Source organism: Piliocolobus tephrosceles, chromosome 17, assembly GCF_002776525.5.
Source record: "Piliocolobus tephrosceles isolate RC106 chromosome 17, ASM277652v3, whole genome shotgun sequence".
NCBI classification, from domain to species: Eukaryota; Metazoa; Chordata; class Mammalia; order Primates; family Cercopithecidae; genus Piliocolobus; species Piliocolobus tephrosceles.
Window position 1 is genome coordinate 5,318,283 of NC_045450.1, and position 22,465 is coordinate 5,340,747.

General features: G+C 42.5%; 2 pseudogenes across 1 annotated transcript in view; one reads left to right on the plus strand and one right to left on the minus strand.

The window, feature by feature from the left end:
* The window catches only part of LOC111551723, a 370,929-nt pseudogene that overhangs the window by 40,208 nt on the left and 308,256 nt on the right, over positions 1–22,465 (plus strand). The gene's annotated exons all lie outside the window — the stretch shown is intronic.
* Positions 9,489–9,960, minus strand: LOC111551744 (annotated as a pseudogene).

The window sequence follows — 22,465 nt, forward strand, 5'->3', positions numbered from 1 at the left end:
ATTGAATTAGAGTGGTGAAAGTGGCCATTCTTGTCTTGTTCCAGTTCTTAGAGGAAGGGCTTTTCAATTTTTCCCAGTGAGTATGATGTTAGCTGTAGATTTTTCATATGTGCCTTTTCTTATGTTGAAGTGTTCCTTCTATGCCTAATTTGTTGAGAGCTTGCATCATGAAGGAATGGTAAGTTTTACTGAGTGATTCTTCTGCATCTGCTAAGATGATCAGATACTTTTTGCCCTTCATCTTGTTGATGTGGTGTATCACATGTATTGATTTGTGTATGTTGAGCCATCTTTGCATTCCTGGGATAAATCCCACCTGATCATGGTATATTATCTTTTTCATTCATCATTAGATTTGGCTTAGTAGTATTATGCTGATAATTTTTCCATCTGTGTTTATTAGCAATATTGGCCTGTGGATTTCTCTTTTTCTTGTGTCCTTGTCTTGATTGGATATCAGGGTAGTGCTGGCCTTATACAATGAGTTAGGAAGAATTCCCTCCTCTTCAATTTTTGGGAATAGTTTGAGAAGAATTGGTGTTTGTTTTTCTTTATAAATTGGGTCAAAATCAGCATAAAATCCTGGTCTAGGGGTTTTCTCTTTTGGGAGACTTTTTGTTACTGATTCAAACCTGCTATTCATTTTGGGTCAGTTCAGATATGCTATTTCTTCCTAGTTCAGTCTTGATAGGCTGTGTATGTCTGGGAATTTATCCTTTTCCTCCAGGTTTTCCAATTTGTTAGCATATGGTTGTTCATAATAGCATTTACAATGATCCTTTTTATTTCTTTGCTAACAGTTGTAATGTCCCCTTTTTCATTTCTGATTGTTTTTATTTGGGTCTCCTTTCTTTTTTTTTTTTGATTAGCCTCACTAGTGGTTTATCAATTTTGTTTAACTTTTCAAAAACACAACTTTCATTTTGCTGATTGTTTGCATTTCTTTTTTGCCTCTATTTCATTTGGTTCTGCTGTGATATTTATTATTTTTTCTTTCTACTAATTGTGTGTTTGGTTTGTTCTTGCTTTTTGAGTTCATTGAGGTACATGATTAGGTTGTTTATTTGAAATCTTTCTACTTTTTTGATGTAGGCATTTATTGCTATAAACTTCCCTCCTAGTACTGCTTTTGCCGTATTCCACAGGTTTTGCATGATGTGTTTCCATTTTCTGTTTAAACAAATTTTTTGATTTCCATCTTAATTTCTTCATTGACCCAATGGTCATTCAATAGCATGTTTAATGTCATGTATTTGTACAGTTTTCACATTTCTTCTTGTTATTGATTTCAAGTTGTGGTCTGAGAAGATACTTGATATGATTTTAATTTTTAAAATTTTGTTGAGCCTAGTTTTGTGTCCTAACATATCGTCTATCCTGGAGAATATTCCATGTATTGATGAGATGACTGTGTGTTTTGCTGCTGCTGGATGAAATATTCTGAAAATATCTGTTAGGTCCATTTGGTCTAAAGTGCAACTTAAATCTAATGTTTCTTAGTTGAAGTTCTCAACTATCATTGTATTGGACTCTATCTCTCCCTCTAGATTTAATAATATTTGTTATGTGTGTCTGGATGCTCTTGTGTTGGTTGCATGTGTATTTAGAATTGTTACATTTTGTTGCTGAATTGATTCCTTTGTTACCATATAATGATCTTTTTTGTCCTTTTTACAGTTTTTGACTTAAAGTCTGCTGTCTGCTTTATCTGATGTAAGTTTAGCTACTCCTGATTACTTTTGATTTCTGTTTGTGTGGTATATCTTTTTCAATCCCTTCACTTTCAGTCTGTGTGTGTCTTTATAAGTGAAGTGCTTTTCTTATAGACGTTGTTGGGTCATTTTTTTATCAATTAAACCTGTCTCTATCTTTTAGGTAGGTAATTTAACCCATATTCAAAGTTATGGTTCATACGTGAGGTCTTATTCCTGTCATTTTGTTCATTGTTTTCTGGTTATTTTGTATATCCTTTTGATATGGTTTGGCTGTGTCCCCACTCAGATCTCATCTTGAATTCCCATGTGTTGTGGGAGGGACCCAGTGGGAAGTAGTTGAATCATGGGGGCAGGTCTTTCCCATGCTATTCTTTTGATAATGAATAAGTCTCATGAGTTCTGATGGTTTTAAAAAGAGGAGTTTCCCTGCACCAGCTCTCTCTTTGCCTGCTGCCATCCATGTAAGATGTGACTTGCTTCTCCTTGACTTCCGCAATGACTTTGAAGCCTCCCCGGCAATGTAGAACTGTAAGTCCATTAAACTTCTCTCTTTAGTAAATTTCCCAGTCTTGAGTATGTCTTTATCAGCTGTGTGAAGATGGACTAATACAGTAAATTGGTGCCAGAAGTGGGGTGTTGCTAAAAGATACCTGAATATGTGGAAGTGACTTTAGAACTGGAAAACAGGCAGAGGTTGCAACAGTTTGGAGGGCTCAAAAGGAGACAGGAAAATGTGGGAAAATTTGGAAGGGACTTCCTAGAGAATTGCCCAAAATGCTGATGGTTGTATGGGTAATAAAGTCTAGGCTGAGGTTGTCTCAGATGGAAATGAGGAACTTGTTGGGAACTGGAGCAAAGGTGACTCCTGTTATGTTTTAGGAAAGAGACTGGTGGAGTTTTGCCCTGCTGTAGAGATTTGTAAAATTTTGAACTTGAGAGAGATGATTTAGGGTATCTGGTAGAAGAAATTTCTAAGCAGCAAAGCATTCAAGAGATGACTTGGGTGCTGTTAAAGGCACTGAGTTTTATAAGGGAAGCAGAGCATAAAAGTTTGGAAAATTTGCAGCCTGACAATGCAATAGAAAAGAAAATCCCATTGTCTCAGGAAAAATTCGATCTGGTGGCAGAAGTTTGTATAAGTAACGAGGAGCCAAATGTGAATTCCCAAGACAATGGGGAAAATGTCTTCAGGGCATGTCACAGGTCTTCATGGCAGCCCCTCCCATCAAAGGCCCAGAGGCCTAGGAAGAAAAGATGGTTTTGTGGGCTGGACCCAGGGCCCCCCTGCTGTGAGCAGCCTAGGGACTTTGATGCCCTGAGTCTCAGCCACTCCAGCTTCAGCTAAAAGAAACCAAGGTACAGCTTGGGCTGTGGCTTCAGAGGGTGCAAGCCCCAAGCCTTTGCAGCTTCCACATGGTGTTGAGCCTATGGGTGCACAGAAGTCAAAAATTGAGATTTGGGAACCTCTGCCTAGATTTCAGAAGATGTATGGAAATGCCTAGATGTCCAGGCAGGAGTTTGCTACAGGGGCAGAACACTCCTGGAGAACCTCTGCTAGAGCAGTGTGGAAGGGAAATGTGGGGTCAGAGCCCTCACATAGAATCCCTACTGGGGCACCACCTAGTGGAGCTATGACAAGAGGGCCACCATCCTCCAGACCCCAGCATGGTGGATTTACTGACAGCTTGCACTGCGTGCCTGGAAAAGCTGCAGATACTCAATGCCAGCCCATGAAAGAAGCCGGGTGGGTGGGAGAGTTACACCCTACAAAGCCACAGGAGTGGAGCTGTGGCCTTTTTTCTCCCAAGGCCAGGGGAACCCACGTTTTGCATCAGCATGACCTGGATGTGAGACATGGAGTCAAAGGAGATCATTTTGGAGCTTTGAGATTTGACTGCCCCACTGGATTTTGGACTTGCATGGGGCTTGTAGCCCCTTTGTTTTGGCCATTTTCTCCCATTTGGAATGACTGTATTTACCCAGTGCCTATACCACCTTTGTATCTAGGAGGTAACTAACTTGTTTTTGATTTTACATGCTGATAGGCAGAAGAGACTTGCGTTGTCTCACATGAGACTTTGGACTGTGGACTTTTGAGTTAATGCCGAACTTAGTTAAGACTTTGGGGGACTGTTGGGAAGGCATGATTGGTTTTGAAATGTGAGAACATGGGATTTGGGAGGGGCCAGGGGCAGAATGATATGGTTTGGCTATGTCCCCACCCAAATCTCATCTTGAATTCCCACATGTTGTGGGAGGGACCTGGTGGGAAGTAATTGAATCATGGGGGCAGGTCTTTCCCATGCTGTTCTCATGATAGTGAATAAGTCTCACAAGATCTGATGGTTTTAAAAAGGGTAGTTTCCCTGCAGAAGCTCCCTCTTTGCCTGCTGCCATCTATGTGAGATGTGACTTACTTCTTCTTGGCTTCCACCATGATTGTGAAGCTTCCCCAGCCACGTGGAACTGTAAGTCCATTAAACCTCTTTCCTTTGTAAATTGCCCAGTCTCAGTCAGATATGTCTTTACCAGCAGCATGAAAACAGACGAATACACCTTTGTTGGTTTTTTCTCTCATTATTTATTGTTGCATTTTGGTGGTTTTCTTTAGTGGTGACGTTTGAATCCTTTCTCCTTTGTGTGTCTGCTCTACCAGTGAGTTTTATACTTTCGTGTATTTTCACGATGGTAGGTATTGTTCTTTTGCTTCCCAACTTAGGACTTCCTTAAGCATTTCTTGTAGGACCACAACAAACAAGACACAAACAGTCTTTTGCTTCCCTGGGAAATATTTCTCTCTCTCTCTCTCTCTCTTTTTTTTTATTTTTTTAAGCATTGGAGTCTCACTCTGTCACCCAGGCTGGAGTACAGTGGCATGATTATAATTCATTGCAGCCTTGAACTCCTGGGCTCAAATGATCCTCCTGCGTCCGCCTTCTGAATCTCTGGAATTGCAGACGTGAGTCACTGTGCCAGGCTCCTTCATTTTTGAAGGATAGCTTTGCTGGGTAGTATAGTATTTTTGGCTTACAGCCTTTTTTTTTTTTTTTTTTTTTGAGACTGAGTCTCGCTCTGTTGCCCAGGCTGGAGTGCAGTGGCCGGATGTCAGCTCACTGCAAGCTCTGCCTCCCGGGTTTATGCCATTCTCTCGCCTCAGCCTCCTGAGTAGCTGAGACTACAGGCGCCTGCCACCACACCCGGCTAGTTTTTTGTATTTTTTTAGTAGAGATGGGGTTTCACTGTGTTCGCCAGGATGGTCTCGATCTCCTGACCTCGTGATCCACCCGTCTCGGCCTCCCAAAGTGCTGGGATTACAGGCTTGAGCCACCGCGCCCGGCCGTTTTTTTTTTTTTTATCTTGTAGTGTATATCCCTTTTTCTCCTAGCCTATAAAGTTTCTGCTGAGAAATCCCCTGTTAGCCTGATGGAGATTCTCTTATGAGTGACTTGATGCTTTTCTCTTGCTGTTTTTATAATTTTCTCATTGTCTTTTGACAGTTTTACCATAATATGCTTTGGAGAAGACCTTTTTGGGTTGTATTTATTTGGGAATGTTTGAGCTTCCTGTATTTGAATCTATATCATTTGCAAGACTTAGGAAGTTTTCAGTTATTATTTTATTAAGTAGGTTTTCTATGCCTTTACCCATCTCATCTCCATCCGAAACTCCCAGAATTTCAGTATTTGGTCACACATGTGACCCATATGTCACATAGCCTTGCTTTATTCTTTTTTTCTTTTTGTCTGACTGGATTATTTTAAAAGACTAGTCTTCAAGTTCAGAAATTCTTTGTTTTGCTTGATCTAGTCTGTTGTTAAGGCTGTCAAGTATCTTTTGTATTTCTTTCAATGATTTCTTCTCTTACAGGATTTGTGTTTGGTTCTTTGTTATGCTGTCTATCTCCGTTGAATTTCTCTTTCAGATCCTGAATTGTTTTCCTGATTTTTTTGTATTCATTATCTGTGTTCTCTTGTATCTCTCTGAGTTTCTTTAATATCATTATTCTGAAATTTTTTTTCAGGCATTTCACAGATTTTCTTTTCATTGGAATCTGTTGCTGGAGAATTATTGTGCTTCTTTGGAGGTGTTATGTTTCCTTTTCCTATTTCTTGTGTCCTTATGTGACTATCTGTGTCTCTGACATAGCAGTCATTTCTTCCAGTTCTATGGATTGACTTTTACAGGGGAAAGGCCTTTTCTTATAGGTGTATCTACAATGTTCATTAGGTATCATACTTTGGCTTTGATTCTGGGTGGGTACAGTGGTATAGTCTGCGTATGATTTCTTCAGCTGTAATTGGCATGAGTGGTGTCTGTGAGTTTTTCAGTGGCTTAGACTGCAGTTTTTTTTTTTTTTTTATTGTGATTGTTGAGATGGAGTCTCTCTCTGTCACCAGGCTGGAGTGCAGTGACACAATCTGAGCGCAGTGCAACTTCTGCCTCCCGGGTTCAAGTGATTCTCCTGCCTCAGGCTCCTGAGTAGCTGGGACTACAGGCATGTGCCACCACGCCCGGCTAATTGTTGTGTTTTTGGTAGAGATGGGGTTTCACCATGTTGGTCAGGCTGGTCTCGAACTCGTGACGTCGTGATCTGCCCGCCTCGGCCTCCCAAAGTGCTGAGCCACCGCACCCGGCCAGACTGCAGTTGTTATTGGAGGCTGTGGTGAGGCTTTGCTGAGGATGGGGATGCCAGGAAGTCTTGTCCTTCGGAATCAGTGGTGGTGGTGGTGGACCAGACTTGTCAACACTAGGGACCATGGGCAGTGTATGTGGTCACTGATGATCGCCTGTCTGCGTGGGCCAATCTCTGGGCCTCCAGGTGGCTTCTTTGGTTTCTGGCAGTGGCAGCACTGGGTCAGGTGAGCAGGTGCGCCATTGGGCTCCTGGGTCGTGTGTGTGGCAGGCTGATGTCTAGTTCTCCAGGTGATGTGTGCAGGTACTGGTGGTGGGTGGGCAGGCGTTTCCTCAGGCCTCTCAGTAGTAAATGTGAGCACTAGCTCTGGAGGCAGGGCGAGTCAATCTCCAGGGCGCCAGATGGTACAGTCAGGCACCAGCACATTCCTATGCATTTCTAGATAAAAAGTATTTTTCAGAAAACCTGAGCATATGTCCTATTAATGCAACTTACCCTCATCAGCTCTGCATGAGAAGAAGGGGAAACTCCCTCAGTAGAACAGTAAGAATGAAATCACAGACTTGTTTTGAACCAATCACTGGTAAGGGTGGTTAGGCTAAAATGATAAGCTCAGAATCTAAACCTTAGACTAGGGAATGGCAAACTATTTCTGTAAAGAGGCAAATGGTAATATTTTAGGCTTTTGGGCTAGATAACCTCTTTTGCAGTGACCCAGTGGTGCTGTTGTAGCATAAAAGCATACGTAGACAATGCGTAAATGAATGGACTTGGTTTTATTCCAATAAAACTTAATTTATACAAACAGTCAGAGGGCCAGATTTGGCCCTTGGTCTGTAGTTTGCCAACCCTGTTTAGACCAGTCACAGTTTATTCCCCGGGACTGGGCCAACATTTTCTAAAAAACAGAAAGCAACCCACTATCAGAATAAAATAGGGTTTCTATTTTAAAGGAAGAAGAGGCTGGGTGTGGTGGCTCATGCCTATAATCCTAGCATTTTGGGAGGGTGAGGCAGGAGGACTGCTTGAGGCCAGGAATTTGAAACCAACTTGGGCAATATAGTTATACCCTGTCTCTGCAAAGAATAAAAAAATTAGCCAGGCATGGTGGCACATGTCTGTAGTCCTAGCTACGTAGGAGGCTGAAGGGGAAGATCACTTGAGGCCAGGATTTTAGGTTACAGTGAGCTCTGACTGTGCCACTTGTACTGTAGCCTAGGCAAAGAGTGAGACCCTGTTGCAAAAAAAAAAAAAAAAAAAAAAAAAAAGTTGATTAGGGCAGATTGGAGAAGAAAGTATTTCCGAGTAGGTTACTGATAGTGTCAGGTCAAACTAGCTCTATAGTCTTATTCATTATAAATAAAGGCAACTAGAAGATCTCCATCTAGCTATTAAATATTGGTTAAGATCTACAGAGATAAAGGACGGCGACCCTTGTATCAGTTGCTGTCACAAAAAGCTGCATAACAAGTCACTCCAAATCTCAGTGGCTTAATACAACAATCATTTATTTTCATGGCTCTGTGGGTCAGCTGAGGATTGCTTAATCTAGCATAAGCATGTCTGGGAAGATGTACTTTGCTCTTGGTGTCTCTTATCTTCTGCTAGAAGCAGCAGGCTGGCCTGGGCTTATTTTTACGGTGATAGCAGGAGCGAGTAAATGCACACTTTCCAAGTTTTTGGTCATGCAAATTAATATTCCATTGACCAAAGCTAGATACATGACTAAACACAACCTTAGGGGCTGGAGAAATACACTGCAATTCTTCAGTGGGGGGAACTGCAGAGACAAATGGCAGAGTCTTGGACACAGGGAAGACATGCATCCATTAATGTACCTTAACCAACCACAACCCTCTAACCACCAATACAATTAAATAAGTATTTGTTGAACGCAGTTGTGCCTGAGTGCTTCTGGCTGCTGCCCAGGCAATGGGGGTCTGACTGGGGAGGGACCATAGTAGGGACTTGATGTCCCGCAGGTTTGCATGTAATTGTGTGCCGCCGACTCCACATTGGCCATGGCTGACTTGCTTTGTCCTGCGTCCCCAAGGGCCAGTGATTGGCTGATTTTATTTCTGAACAATTTTGACAAAGTTGTTTTTAGGAGCCCAGGAAGCAAATCAATCATAGATTTGAATTTTGCAGGGAGTCAGAATTGTTGAATATATATAGTCTTACATGCTGACAGTTATTTCCATATCACAAAGAAGGCCGGCTATTAGGAGGCTGCTGTTAAATTCCTTTGCCCCGTGAACTCATGAGCTGTGTCTATGTAGGGGGCACTCACTTGTTAGAGCTGTTTCCCTTCATAATCACATTAGCCAATATTCTAAATAAATGCAGGAAATTAAATAGTCTTCCCCAGACAGGTACTCTGCCCTTCTAAAGGGAATTATGCATTGTAAAATAAAACACAGTCACATTAAAAAAACAAAAGGTCTTTGTGTTAGGTTGGTCTGGCTTCAGCAAAGATAATATTTGCCTCCAGATAGAAGATCTTTGTAATCCACGGTGTTGCATATGGCAGCCCCACATCTTGTTTCTTTTTTTCTTTTTAACTAAAAGAGTTGACAATATTATTTTCACATTTCCCAATACAAATGAACACTGCATCTTTCTTTGTCCCACTTCTCCCCTCCAAAACGATTGTCTTTGATAGGGCAAGGGGGCAAGTCTTCCTTATGCTGTTAAGAAAACCCAGCATCACAGCAGCATGATCTCCTGGTGAAGGGGCACAGGTAATATAAAACTCACATAGGCCGGGCGCGGTGGCTCACGCCTGTAATCCCAGCACTGTGGGAGGCCAAGGCAAGCGGGTCACAAGGTCAGGAGATTGAGACCATCCTGGCCAACATGGTGAAACCCCCGTGTCTACTAAAATACAAACAATTAGTTGGGCGCAGTGATGTGTGCCTGTAGTCCCAGCTATTCGGGAGGCTGACACAGGAGAATCGCTTGAACCAGGGAGGCGGAGGTTGCCGTGAGCCGGGATCACGCCACTATACTTGAGCCTGGTGACAGAAGAAGACTCCGTCTCAAAAAAACAAACAAAGAAACAAAAAAACGAAAACCCAAACGAACAATAACAACAACAACAACAAAAACAAAGCTGATATAGTGAGACCTCCTCTCTATCGTTATCTGTCTGGTCAAGTCATTCTCGGCCGAGTGGGCACCATCATGGGACAGGCAGGAGGTCTCATCACTGGGGGCCCAGGCATCATGGGCATGTGGCTTCCCATGGGGGGCCTCATTCCAGGAGCAGGTCCCACTGGCATCATCTCAGGAGGAGGAGGGCCCATCCTTGCCTTCATGGGAGGGCCCTCCCTATGGGGTGCTGCCACCACACCAGGGCTAGGAGGACCTGGAAGACTGAGGGGAAGGTCTTCGTTGCTGCAGGAGGAGGAGCAGAGGATGAAGTAGGAGGTATCCTTGTTGCAGTGCAGCCGTTGTTTTGTCCATCAGGCTCTGAGCCTGCTCTTCCATCCATTTCTGATAGCAGTCTTTCACCTTGTCTTTGTGTTTCCTGCCACTGCGATGTGCCTGTCTCACAGATGGAGAGTCATGGATGGGGTATGTATTGCAGTAGTCACAATAAAACTTGGGCATGTTGCTCTGTAGGCTGTTGGTCACTCTGTTCCTTGTTTCTTTTTCTTAACAGATTTAAATTGCTGAAAAAGAATAGGTGAATATATGTGAATGCTGATTTGTTTTTGAGACAGGGTCTCGCAGTGTCACGCAGGCTGGCGTCGGGTGGTGCTATCATAGTTCTCTGTAACCTTGAACTCCTGGACTCAGTGATCCTCCCATCTCAGCCTTCTGTGGGTAGGAATGCAGATGTGTTCCCCCACACCCAGCTAATTTAATAATAATTTTTTTTGGTAGAGACAGGATCTCTTTATGTTGCTCAGGCTGGTCTTGAACTCCTGGCTTCAAGCTATCCTCCTGCCCTGGCCTCCTAAAGTGCTGGGATTATGGATGTGAATCAGTGTGTCCAGCTGAACACTGAAGTTTTGAAACTATTTTTGGAGAAGTGGAGGTTTGGGCGAATTCATTTATTTAGGTTCAGCAAATATTCACAGAATGCCTCTTGCATCCTTGACGCTGTACTGGCGCTGAGAGTAAAGTAATCGGCAAAAGCAGGCATGGTTCCTGCCCTCAGAGAGTGGACAGTTTAGCCCTGTACTGTCCAGTAAGGCAGCACTGGCCACATATGGCAACTGAGCATTTGAAATATGATGAGCACAAACTGAGATGTGCGGGAAGAGTCAAGTACACATTAGATGGTGAAGACTTAATATAAAAAGAATACAAAGTATTTTGTTAATGTTAAAAACATTTTATACATGTAGACCTGGTATTTGGGATAGATTTGTTTAAATCTGTGATATTATTCCAATTACCTTCACTTCTTTTGTTTTACTTTTTAAAATGTGGTTACTATAAAATGCAAAAGTAAATATGTGGCTTGCATCATCTTTCATCATATTTAGTGTGGACCCTGAGGGTCTAGAGGAGTTACGAGCATTAAGTCGCGGTGACCCAGGTCAATGTGAATTGCTCGGAAATAGAAGCAAAGGGCGTGAAGAAGAGAATGTATGAATGGAGAGAGGGAGCTCAGTCTCACAGGGTGAGGAAAGGCTTTCCTACACAGTCTGGCACTTCTTCAAAAGGTTAAACACAGAGTTCTATGACCCAGCACTTCCACTCCATTTTATGAAAGAAATGAAAATATATGTCTGTGCAGAAACTTGTACACAAATGTTCATAGCAGCATTATTCATAATAGCACTAAAGTGAAAACAACACCAATGTTTGTCTACTGATGAGTGGAGAAATAGAACATGACTTGACCATGCAATGGAATATTATTCAGTCCTGAAAAGGAATGAAGTGGTAACACGTGCTACAACATGGATGGACCATGAGAATATTATACTAAGTGGAAGAAACCAGTCACAAAAGATTACATATTCTATGATTCCATTTATATGAAATGTCCAGAACAGGCAAATCTATAAAGACAGAAACCCTGTCTCTACTAAAAATACGAAAATTAGCTGGGCATGGTGGCACACACCTGTAATCCCAGCTACTTGGGAGGGTGAGGCAGGAGAAGTGCTTGAACCCGGGAGGTGGAGGTTGTAGTGAACCGAGATTGTGCCACTCAACTCCAGCCTGTGACAGAGACTCTATCTCAAAAAAGGTAGATTGCTTAGTGGGAGGAGGAAATGGCAGGTACCTGCTAATGGATACAGGGTTTCTTTTCGGGGTAATGAAAATGTTTTAAAATTGATCATGATGGTGGTTGCTGAGCTCTGTGAATGCAGTGAAATCGTTGATTTGTTCACTTTAAGTGGGCAAATCATATGGTACCTGAATTATGTTTTAATAGTTACATTAAAAAGGTAAAATCTTCCTTAAAGAGATGACATTTAAAGAGAGACCTGGTGGGTGGGGTGAGTTAACCAGATGGAGAAATGAGGAATAGCGGTTCAGGGTGAGGAACAGCATAGCAAACTCCTTGAGGTTAAAAGGCAGAGTAGATTTAAGGTATTTTTTTTTCTTTCTTTTTTTTTTCGAGATGGAGTTTTGCTCTTGATGGCCAGGCTGGAGTGGAGTGGTGCGATCTCAGCTCCCTGCAACCTCTGCCACCTGGATTCAAGCGATTTTCCTGCCTCAGCCTCCTGAGAAACTGGGGTTACAGGTGCCCACCAGCATGTCTGGCTAATTTTTGGGTATTTAGGGACGGGGTTTCACCATGTTGGCCAGGCTGGTCTCGAACTCCTGACCTGCAGGTGATCCACCCGCCTTGGGCTCCCAAAGTGCTGGGATTACAGGCTTGAGGCAGTGAGCCCAGCCAGATTTAAGGGACTTTCGAGAGGTTTGTGTAACTGGAGCCTGCAGGGCAAGCGAGAGAATCAGGAAATGAGGCTGGAGAAAGAGAAGGGCTAGGTCATGCAGGGTCTCACGTTAGGGTGTTGGAGCTTTTCGCGAGTGGTCCTGCCTTGGGCATCCCTCATAGCTACTCTGTATACCAGCTTCCCCACTGGTGAAATAAAGGGCTGATGCAGGGGTGGACTGAGAGAGTGTGAGCCCAGTAAAGGTGAGCTTTCTCGTTTTGAATCCATGGAGCCATGCGAGCCATTGAAAGTGAGTGATCTGTTTGGAGGCACCTTCTGAAGTGATTGCTTTGGTTCCTGTAAGGAGTGCAGATTGTCACAGGGCCAGGCTAGAACAGAGAGGCCGGTCAGGAGGCATTTGCAGTCAAACAGCTGGAGGTGATGGTGGCTTGGTTTATGGTGGTGTCAGGAGAGTGGCTGAGCAGTGAATGGATTTGAGAAAGATTGAGGAGGTAAAACCCACATGACTTGGTCACTGAATGTGGGCTGGGTGGGCTGGAGGGATGGTAAGAAAGAATGAGAAGAAAAACGTACTGCAGGTTACTTGAGGTCCCTTTGTGAAGAGAAATGTTTGTGTTGATGATGAAGATGTCTAGACTTTGAAAGGCCATTTGTAGTGCTTTTTTTTTTTTTTTTTTTTTTTTTTTTAACAGCCAACAACTCCTCCTTCTTTATGCCCTAAACATATGAATTGTTTTTTGCCCTAATTTATCACAGAGGGATGGACGTTCATTTGCTTTAATGAGAAATGCGGAATGCTGTTAAGAAAGCATATTAAATTAATCTGAATTGCTGTGAGGGAGTTAAATCTATTTAGATGTGTACCAGTGTTACTATAATAGTTTGGTCTCAACCCATTTCTGGCCTGTGGCTGCAGAAGGTTGACTCCCAGCTTGCTTTCTTTGAAAGATCCCAGCAACAAACACATTTGGCATTTCCAGCCAAACCCACTTTGTGCAGCGAAGGAAAATTTGAGGAGTGCCTCTGTTGCTTTCCCCCCAAATCATTTGCCAGAAATGTGGCTGGGGGCTTCATTGCTGATTTTCTCAGTTTTAATATCGCTGTGGAAAGCCTGTACTCAGCCATATTATTAATCCACAGCTCCAGCCTGGACTGTGATTTGTTTTTCCTGTGAGTGACACAACCTTATTTTCCATTAAGACTCAATGCAAATAGACGCTCATGCACCATCACCACCACTCCCCCGATTGGTAGAGGGAAGTCAGTGAGTGATTCTAGTTTGATGTTCATGTTGGAGGTTTGTTATTTTTTGAGACGCAATCTCTGTTGCCCAGGCTGGAGTGCAGTGGCGCAATCTCGGCTCACTGTAACCTCTGACTCCCTGGTTCAAGCAATTCTCCTGCCTCAGCCTCCCAAGTAGCTGGGTTTACAGGCACACACCCACCATGCCCAGCTAATTTTTGTAGTTTTAGTAGAGACGGGGTTTCACCATGTTGGCCAGGATGGTCTTGATCTCCTGACCTCGTGATCTGCCCTCCTTGGCCTCCCAAAGTGTTGGGATTACAGGCGTGAGCCACCGGGCCCGGCCTGGAGTTGTTTTTAAAAGCATATTTCTCTCAAAGTAACTCTGGGGTGTCCCGCTGTGACTTGGGCAAAGCTTTGGATTTTCTGCAGGTGGAAAGTCAAACTTCATATAGAATTTGGAGGCTGGGCACTGTGGCTCACGCCTGTGATCCCAGTACTTTGGGAGGCTGAGGTGGATAGATCTTTCAGGCCAGGAGTTTGAGACCAACCTGGGCAGCATGACGAGATCCCGTTTCTACTAAAAATACAGACATTAGCCAGGTGTGGTGGTGCACGCCTGTAATGCCAGCTACTTGGGAGGCTGAGGCAGGACTTACCACTTGAACCTGGGAGGCAGGGGTGTCTTGTGTCCAAACTCCATGAAGCATATCAGCTGGCTAAAGATAAAATCGATCACGCTGTGTTGAGATTGGGGTTGCTGTTACCACACCTCATCCCCACCCCTGCTAGGCATCCACAAATAGTCATCTTCAATGAGACGTCCCCCCTGCCCCTGGCTGCCTTATTTCATCTGCACCCAACCATAACCATTGCTTGTCAGTGGGTCTCAACCTTGGCTGCACCTTGGAATCTCCTGGGAGATGAGACAGTACCAAGGCTCTCTCTCACTTAGCATGATGTTTTCAAGGTCCACGCACGTTGTAGTATGCACCAATACTTCCATTGTATGGATACAGCGCATTTTGTTAATTTATTTTTCAACCAAATGGCCATTTCGGTTGTTGCCACCTTTTGGTTATTAGATATGTTATATAATTCCATTTATGTGAAATGTCCAGAATAGGCACATCTATAGAGGCAGAAGGCAGGTAAGTTGTTGCCAGGACCTGGGGGAAAGGGGAAGGGATGGAGAGTGCTTAACAGGTACAGGGTTATTTTTTTTGGTGGGGGGAGGTGTTAATGAAAATGTTTTGGATCTGGACAGAGATGATGATCACTTAACATTGTGAATGTATTTAATGACACTGAAGTGTATGCTTTCACACAGGGACTTGTATGTTATGTGCATTTTGCCTCATTAAACAAATACTGCCAGGAGCAATGGCTCACGCCTGTAATCCCAGCACTTTGGGAGGCCAAGGTGGGCGGATCACTTGAGTCCCGGAGCTCGAGACCTGCCTGGCCAACATGGTGAAAACCTGTCTCTATTGAAAATACAAAAATTAGCTCACAGTGTCAGCCAGGGCTCGGTTCTCATCTGGAGGCTTGACCGGTGATGGATCTGCTTCCAGGCTCATCTGGTTTTTGGCAGCATTCAGTTCCTTGCAGGCTGCTGGACTCAGGGCTCCAGTTTCTTGCTGCTCTCAGCTTCTTGCCACATGGGCCTCTCCATCTGGCTGCTCATGACATGGCAGCTTGCATCTTCAAAGCCAGCAAGACGGCCTCTTAGCAAGACAACATCCTATCTAACATAATCACTACATCCCATCACCTCTGGCATATTCTCTTGGTTATAAGAAAGTCCTAGGTCCCACCCACGTTCACAGGGAGGGGGTTATACAAGGGTGTCAGGACCAGGATGGCAGGCATCTGGTTGCCATAGTTTTCTCTACATAGAATGGGGATAATTATGCTTCTTACCTCCAGGACTGTAGTGCATATTAAATGAGAGGATGCATGAATACCACTTATCAGAGAGTAAGGACCTCATAAATATTAACTTCTCTGTTATTTATTATTACTACCATTGTTAATATCATCAGGTCAATGCTGGTCATTGGTCTCCTGCCTGTGAAAGGCATCTCCCTCCATTGGCCCGGGGTTCCCCGTGAGCTTCTCCTGTGTTGTTCTCACAGATGTCCTCTTCATCCAGTCTTGGAGATCTAATCTTGAGCCCTGAATCTTTTTTCCAATCTGACTTGTCTGAAGCATGCACTAAGTTAGCTGGACATTCAGCTTGGGGGTAGCATTTTGTAAAAAGCAGCATCTGCATCTGTGTTAGATGCATCTTTGAGGGACTATGTTTCTGGTGGCCTCTCATGACTTGGTCTCTTCCTCATTTAGGATTCTTTGCTAGAACAGCAGGAGACAGCTTCCCCTTCTGTCCTGTAAGTCTGCATCCTCACTGCCTTCCAATTTCCCACTTGGGAGATGTTTACATCCCTAGAACCCGTTGAATCTTTTTAATTGAAAAGTGTGTGAATGCTCTGGGCCAGATACTGTGCTTGGTTCCAGGGATCTGAAAAAGTCAACGAGACAAATCCTTGGTTCTCACTGAGCTCACAGTTCAATACAGGAATTTATTTTTTAATTAAAAAGTTGTTTTTACAATAGAACTCTTGAACATATTTCTCCTTTCTGACATTTTGTATTATTTGACCAACGTCTTTTCCCCTCCCGCTGCTCCTGCCAACCACCATTCTTTCTTTCTTTTTTTTTTTTTTTTGACTTTTCTGAGTTTTTTTTTTTTTTTTTTTTTTTTGAGACAGAGTCTCGCTCTGTCACCCAGACTGGAGTGCAGTGGTGCAATCTTGGCTCCCTGCAACCTCTGCCTCCTGGGTTCAAGTGATTCTCCTGTCTCAGCCTCCTGAGTAGCTGGGATTACAGGCATGTGCCACCACACCCAGCTAATTTTTGTATTTTTAGTGGAGATGGGGTTTTATCATGTTGGTCAGGCTGGTCTGGAACTCCTGACCTCGTGATCTGCCCGCCTTGGCCTCCCAATGTGCTGGGATTACAGGCGTGAGCCACCGCGCCTGGCCAACTCTTTTAGATTCCACATATATTTGAGACCATGTGGTTATTTGTTTTTCTGAGCTTGGCTTAGTTTGCTTTTCATAATGTCCTCTAGGCTCATCCATGTTGTTGCAAATGACAGGATTTTCTTCTTCTTCTTTTTTTTTTTATTATACTTTAAGTTCTAGGGTACATGTGCATAACGTGCAGGTTTGTTACATATGTATACATGTGCCATGTTGGTGTGCTGCACCCATCAACTCGTCAGCACCCATCAATTCATCATTTATATCAGGTATAACTCCCCAATGCAATCCCTCCCCCCTCCCCCCTCCCCATGATAGGCCCCAGTGTGTGATGTTCCCCTTCCCGAGTCCAAGTGATCTCATTGTTCAGTTCCCACCTATGAGTGAGAACATGCGGTGTTTGGTTTTCTGTTCTTGTGATAGTTTGCTAAGAATGATGGTTTCCAGCTGCATCCATGTCCCTACAAAGGACGCAAGCTCATCCTTTTTTATTGCTGCATAGTATTCCATGATGTATATGTGCCATATTTTCTTAATGCAGTCTGTCACAGATGGACATTTGGGTTGACTCCAAGTCTTTGCTATTGTGAATAGTGCCGCAATAAACATACGTGTGCATGTGTCTTTGTAGTAGAATAATTTATAATCCTTTGGGCATATACCCAGTAGTGGGATGGCTGGGTCATATGGTACATCTAGACTTCATGTCTAAAACACCAAAAGCAACGGCAGCAAAAGCCAAAATTGACAAATGGGATCTAATTAAACTAAAGAGCTTCTGCACAGCAAAAGAAACTACCATCAGAGTGAACAGGCAACCTCCAGAATGGGAGAAAATTTTTGCAATCTACTCATCTGACAAAGGGCTAATTTCCAGAATCTACAAAGAACTCAAACAAATATACAAGAAAAAAACAAACAACCCCATCAAAAAGTGGGGAAAGGATATGAACAGACATTTCTCAAAAGAAGACATTCATACAGCCAACAGACACATGAATAAATGCTCATCATCACTCGCCATCAGAGAAATGCAAATCAAAACCACAATGAGATACCATCTCACACCAGTTAGAATGGCAATCATTAAAAAATCAGGAAACAACAGGTGTTGGAGAGGATGTGGAGAAATAGGAACACTTTTACACTGTTGGTGGGATTGTCAACTAGTTCAACCATTATGGAAAACAGTATGGCAATTCCTCAAGGATCTAGGATTTTCTTCTTTTTAAAGGCTGAATGGTCTTCCATTGTATATATATTCCTTATCCATTTATCATTTGATGGGCACTTAGGTTGCTGCTGTGTATTGGCTATTGTGAATAGTGGTGCAGTGAGCATGGGAGTGCAGATATCTCTTCAACAGACTGACTTCAGCTGCTTTGGATATATACCCAGATGTGTGACTGCTGTATCATACGGCAATTCTACTCTTAATTTTTTTAGGAATCTCTGTACTATTTCCCATAATGGCTGTACTAATTTACATTCCCAAGATAGCATGCAAGCATTCTCTTGCATTCTCACTGACACTTGTTACCTTTCATCTTTTTTATCATAGTCATTCTTTTGTTTTGTTTTTGAGACGGAGTCTCGCTCTGACCCCCAGGCTGGAGTGCAGTGGCCGGATCTCAGCTCACTGCAAACTCTGCCTCCCAGGTTTATGCCATTCTCGTGCCTCAGCCTACCGAGTAGCTGGGACAACAGACACCCGCCACCTCGCCCAGCTAGTTTTTTGTATTTTTTAGTGGAGACAGGGTTTCACCGTGTTAGCCAGGATGGTCTCGATCTCCTGACCTCATGATCCACCGGTCTCGGCCTCCCAAAGTGCTGGGATTACAGCCTTCAGCTACCGCACCTGGCCTATCATAGTCATTCTAATAGGTGTCAGGTAATATATCATTGTGGATTTAATTTATAATTCCTTGATAATTAGTAATTTTAAGCAGTTTTCATATACTTGTTGGTCATTTGTATGTCTTTTAGAAATGTCTACTTAGATATTTTGCCCATTTTTTGAGTTGTTTTCTTACTATTGAGTTGTTTGAGTTCTTGGTATGTTTTGGAGTTCCTTGTATATATTCTAGCCTTATCAGATGTATGGTTTGCAAATATTTTCTCCCATCCCATAGGGTGTTTCTTCAATGAAGGAGTTTAGACTTGAGGCCAAGTCTAAACTTGTACTCTCCCTTTTAAATATAGAAAGCAAGGTGTAGCCCAGACACTTTTGTAGGCAACAGTGTGAAGCTAGAATTGAATATAATGTTGTTTTTCCATTGAATTAACTTTTTGTAGTAATAGCAGTAAACAGTGAGTCCTTTGGAAAGAAATGTATTTAGGTACATTTCTAACATGGTTGCTAGATCTACTGATGATTTAAGAAAATTTGGAAGTTTGGATTTTTATGTGAAATTTTCTAATTATTACATGTTAGATCAAATAAAAAATACCTTGCGGTTCAAACAAAATACATTGTAGGCAGTTGGTTTGTAACTTCTGTAGTGAGACTTGTAACAAGAGACTATTTAGTTTTGAAGGAATAGTAAGATTAAATCTTGGGAGAGTGTTGGTGTAAATAAGTCTAAGAATGATGGCATTTTGATTTCTAGAGCACTCCAAACTAAACATCTCCCCCTCCCCTCCCCCTCCCCTCCCCCTCCCCTCCCCCTCCCCTCCCGTCCCCCTCCCCTCTCCCTCCTCCTCCCCTCTCCTCTCCCTCCCCTCCCCCTCCCCCTCCCCTCTCCTCTCCCTCCCCCTCCCCCATCCCGCTCCCCCTCCCCTCTTCTCTCCTCTCCTCTCGTTTTTTTCATTTCACTTCTCTTCTATGTAGAGTTTGGTTCTTCACAACTTGGTTGGAAACATTCATGAAGACTACCTGGTATGCTAGAGGTTGGCTTGTTGGGAGAAACAAAGGAAAAGAGGCAGAAAAAAAGCACTAAAAATGATACTGAGAATGTTGAGAAATTCAATGTTTTGCAGAGTGCAGACAGGACTGAGTTTGAGATAGCTGGAATTGTGTGTTCTATGTGATTTAAAAAATATATACATTAAAATGCACAGATCTTAAGCATTCAATTTGATGGGTTTTGACTTGCATACACCCACACAACCATCATGCCAAACAAAATTTAGAATATTTCTATGGCCCTGGAAACTTCTTTCGTAGCCCTGTCACACAACCCTGTAGATTTCCAGGGGCAACCACTGTTCTAACAATTTCCATCACAGTAAATTAAATTTGCCAATTCTTGGGCTTCATTTAAATGGAATCATATGGTATGCACTCCTTTATGTCTAGCCTTGTTTTTGCTCAAAAAAAAAAAAAATGTTTTAGAAATCAGTCCATACTATGTATATCAGTGGTTCTCTTTTTTTTTCCTCACACTTAGTTGATAAGTGGCATTCCATTGAATGCATACTTCATCATTTGTTATTTATCTACTAGTCAATAGGCATTTGTTTCCAGTTTTTGCTTATTATGAATAAAACTTCTGTGACTATTTACTAAACGGTGTGTGAATGTATTCTCATTCTCTTAGGTACATGGTCAGAGTAGAATTGCTGAGTCATAGGGTAGATGTGTATTTCACTTGATGAGAAACTGTTAAACTGTTTTCCAAAGTGGTTTCACCATTCTCACAAGCCGCCTATGAAAGTTCCAGTTATTTCACATTCTCACCAATATCTGCCCTTGCCGTTATTTTTGATGACAGCCATTTCAGTCACTGAGTTTTCTATGTTGACTTTGTATCTAGAAATATTTCTAACTCAATCTGGTGAGCTTTTTGTGGATTTCATGGGACTTTCCGATGTATACAATCCTGTCATTTGCAAATAATGATAGCTTTTCTTCTTTTCCTTGTAATTTTTATGCATGTTTTAATTTGTTTCCCTATTGAACTAACTGGGAATTCTAGTAAAATTGTGGATACAAGTGGGGATAATGGATATCCTTGTCTTATTCCTGATCTTAAGGGGAAAACATTCATTGTTTTACCGCTAAATATGATGCTAACTATAGGTTGTTTTTTTTTTTTTTTTTTTTTTTTTACTAGATGCAGTTGATCTCACTGAGGAAGTTTCCTTTTATTTCTAGTTTCCTCAGGGTTTTTATAAAAATCATGGATGGGTGTTACATTTTGTCAAATTTTTTTTTGGCATATATTGAGAAAATCGTAAGTTTTTTTTCCCTTTTTTCTCTTAGCGTGTTGAATTACTCTAACTGCTTTTTGAATGATGAACCAATCTTACGTTCCTGAGATAAATCTCATTTGGTCGTGTTGTATTATCCTTTTAATGGATTGCTATATTTGATTTGCAAATATTTTATTAAAGATTTTGGCTGAGCGCGGTGGCTCAAGCCTGTAATCCCAGCAGTTTGGGAGGCCGAGGCCGGTGGATCATGAGGTCAGGAGATCAAGACCATCGTGGCTAACACGGTGAAACCCCGTCTCTACTAAAAATACAAAAAACTAGCGGGGCGTGGTGGCGGGCGCCTGTAGTCCCAGCTACTCGGAGGCTGAGGCGGGAGAATGGCGGGAACCCAGGAGGCGGAGCTTGCAGTGAGCCGAGATGGCGCCACTGCACTGCAGCCTGGGGGACAGAGCGAGACTCCGTCTCAAAAAAAAAAAAAAGAAAGAAAAAAAAAAGATTTTTGCATCACCTTTCATGAAGGATATTGATGTATTTTTTTTTTTTTTTTGTATGCACATATGCTGGCCTTAAAAATCGGTTGAAAATATCCTCATCTCAGGATGCAAGGGCATAAGAATGATACAATGGATTTTGGGGACTCGGGAGAAAGGATGGGAACGAGTGAGGGATAAAGACTACACACACGGGTACAGTGTACAGTGCTTGGGTGATGGGTGCATCAACATCTGAGAAATCACCACTAATGAATTTATTTGTGGAATTGTGTGTTCTAGGTGATTTTAAAAATATGTGCATTAAATATATACCAATCACCACCCCTTCCCCAAAAACCTGTTGAAATAATAATAATAAAAAGAAAGTGTCCTCATGTCTATTATTTTCTGAAAGAATTTAAGTCATATTTTTATTATTTATTTTTTAAAGATTTGATGAAATTTGCCAGCGAAGACATCTGGGACTTGGCTTTCTTGGTGGGAAAATGTTCACTTATGAATTCAATTTGTATGATAACTGTAAAACTTTTCATATTTTCTAGTTGCTTTTTTTGGTTTTGGTACTTTGTGGTACTTTGTTCATTTCATCTAGGTTGTTGAATTTATTCACAAAATGAATGACAGTTTTGAAAAACAAAATTTTTGAAAAGCAAAATGTTCATTTTGTCTGTTTTATTATTCTTTAGTATCTGTAGTGATGTCCTCTCTTTAATTGCGGATATTAGTAATTTATGTGTTTCTTTCTGTCTGTCTTTGTCTCTCTCTGAATCTCAGTCTCTCTCTCTCTCTTTCTCTCTTTCTCTCTCTCCCTCCTTCCCTCACTCCTTCCCTCCCTGTGTCTTTGTCTCTGTGTCTCTGTCCTGATCATTCTTTCTAGGTTTATTTTTGGTAGACAGCCCTCAAAGTGGCTTCCAATAGCCTCTGCCTCTTGATATCCACATCCTTGTGTAATCTCCTCCCTTCGTGTGTGAACTAAACCTGGTGACTCACTTCTAATGAATAGAACATGGAGAAGGCGATGGGATGTTACCTTCATTACCAGTTTACAGAAAGATCCTTGCTTCCATCTTGTTTGTCCTTTTTTGCTTTCCTCCTTGCTTGTTCTAATGGAAGCCAGCTACCATCGTGGGGAAGTTCACATGGCAAGGAACTGAGGGAAGCCTGCAGCCAGCAGCCACTGAGGCCCTCAGTCCAATAGCGTGCACGTGTTTACAGACTTCCAACAGCTATATAAGTGAGCTTGGGGCCGGCCGCAGTGGCTCATGCCTGTAATCCCAGCACTTTGGGAGGCCGAGGTGGGCAGATCACGAGTTCA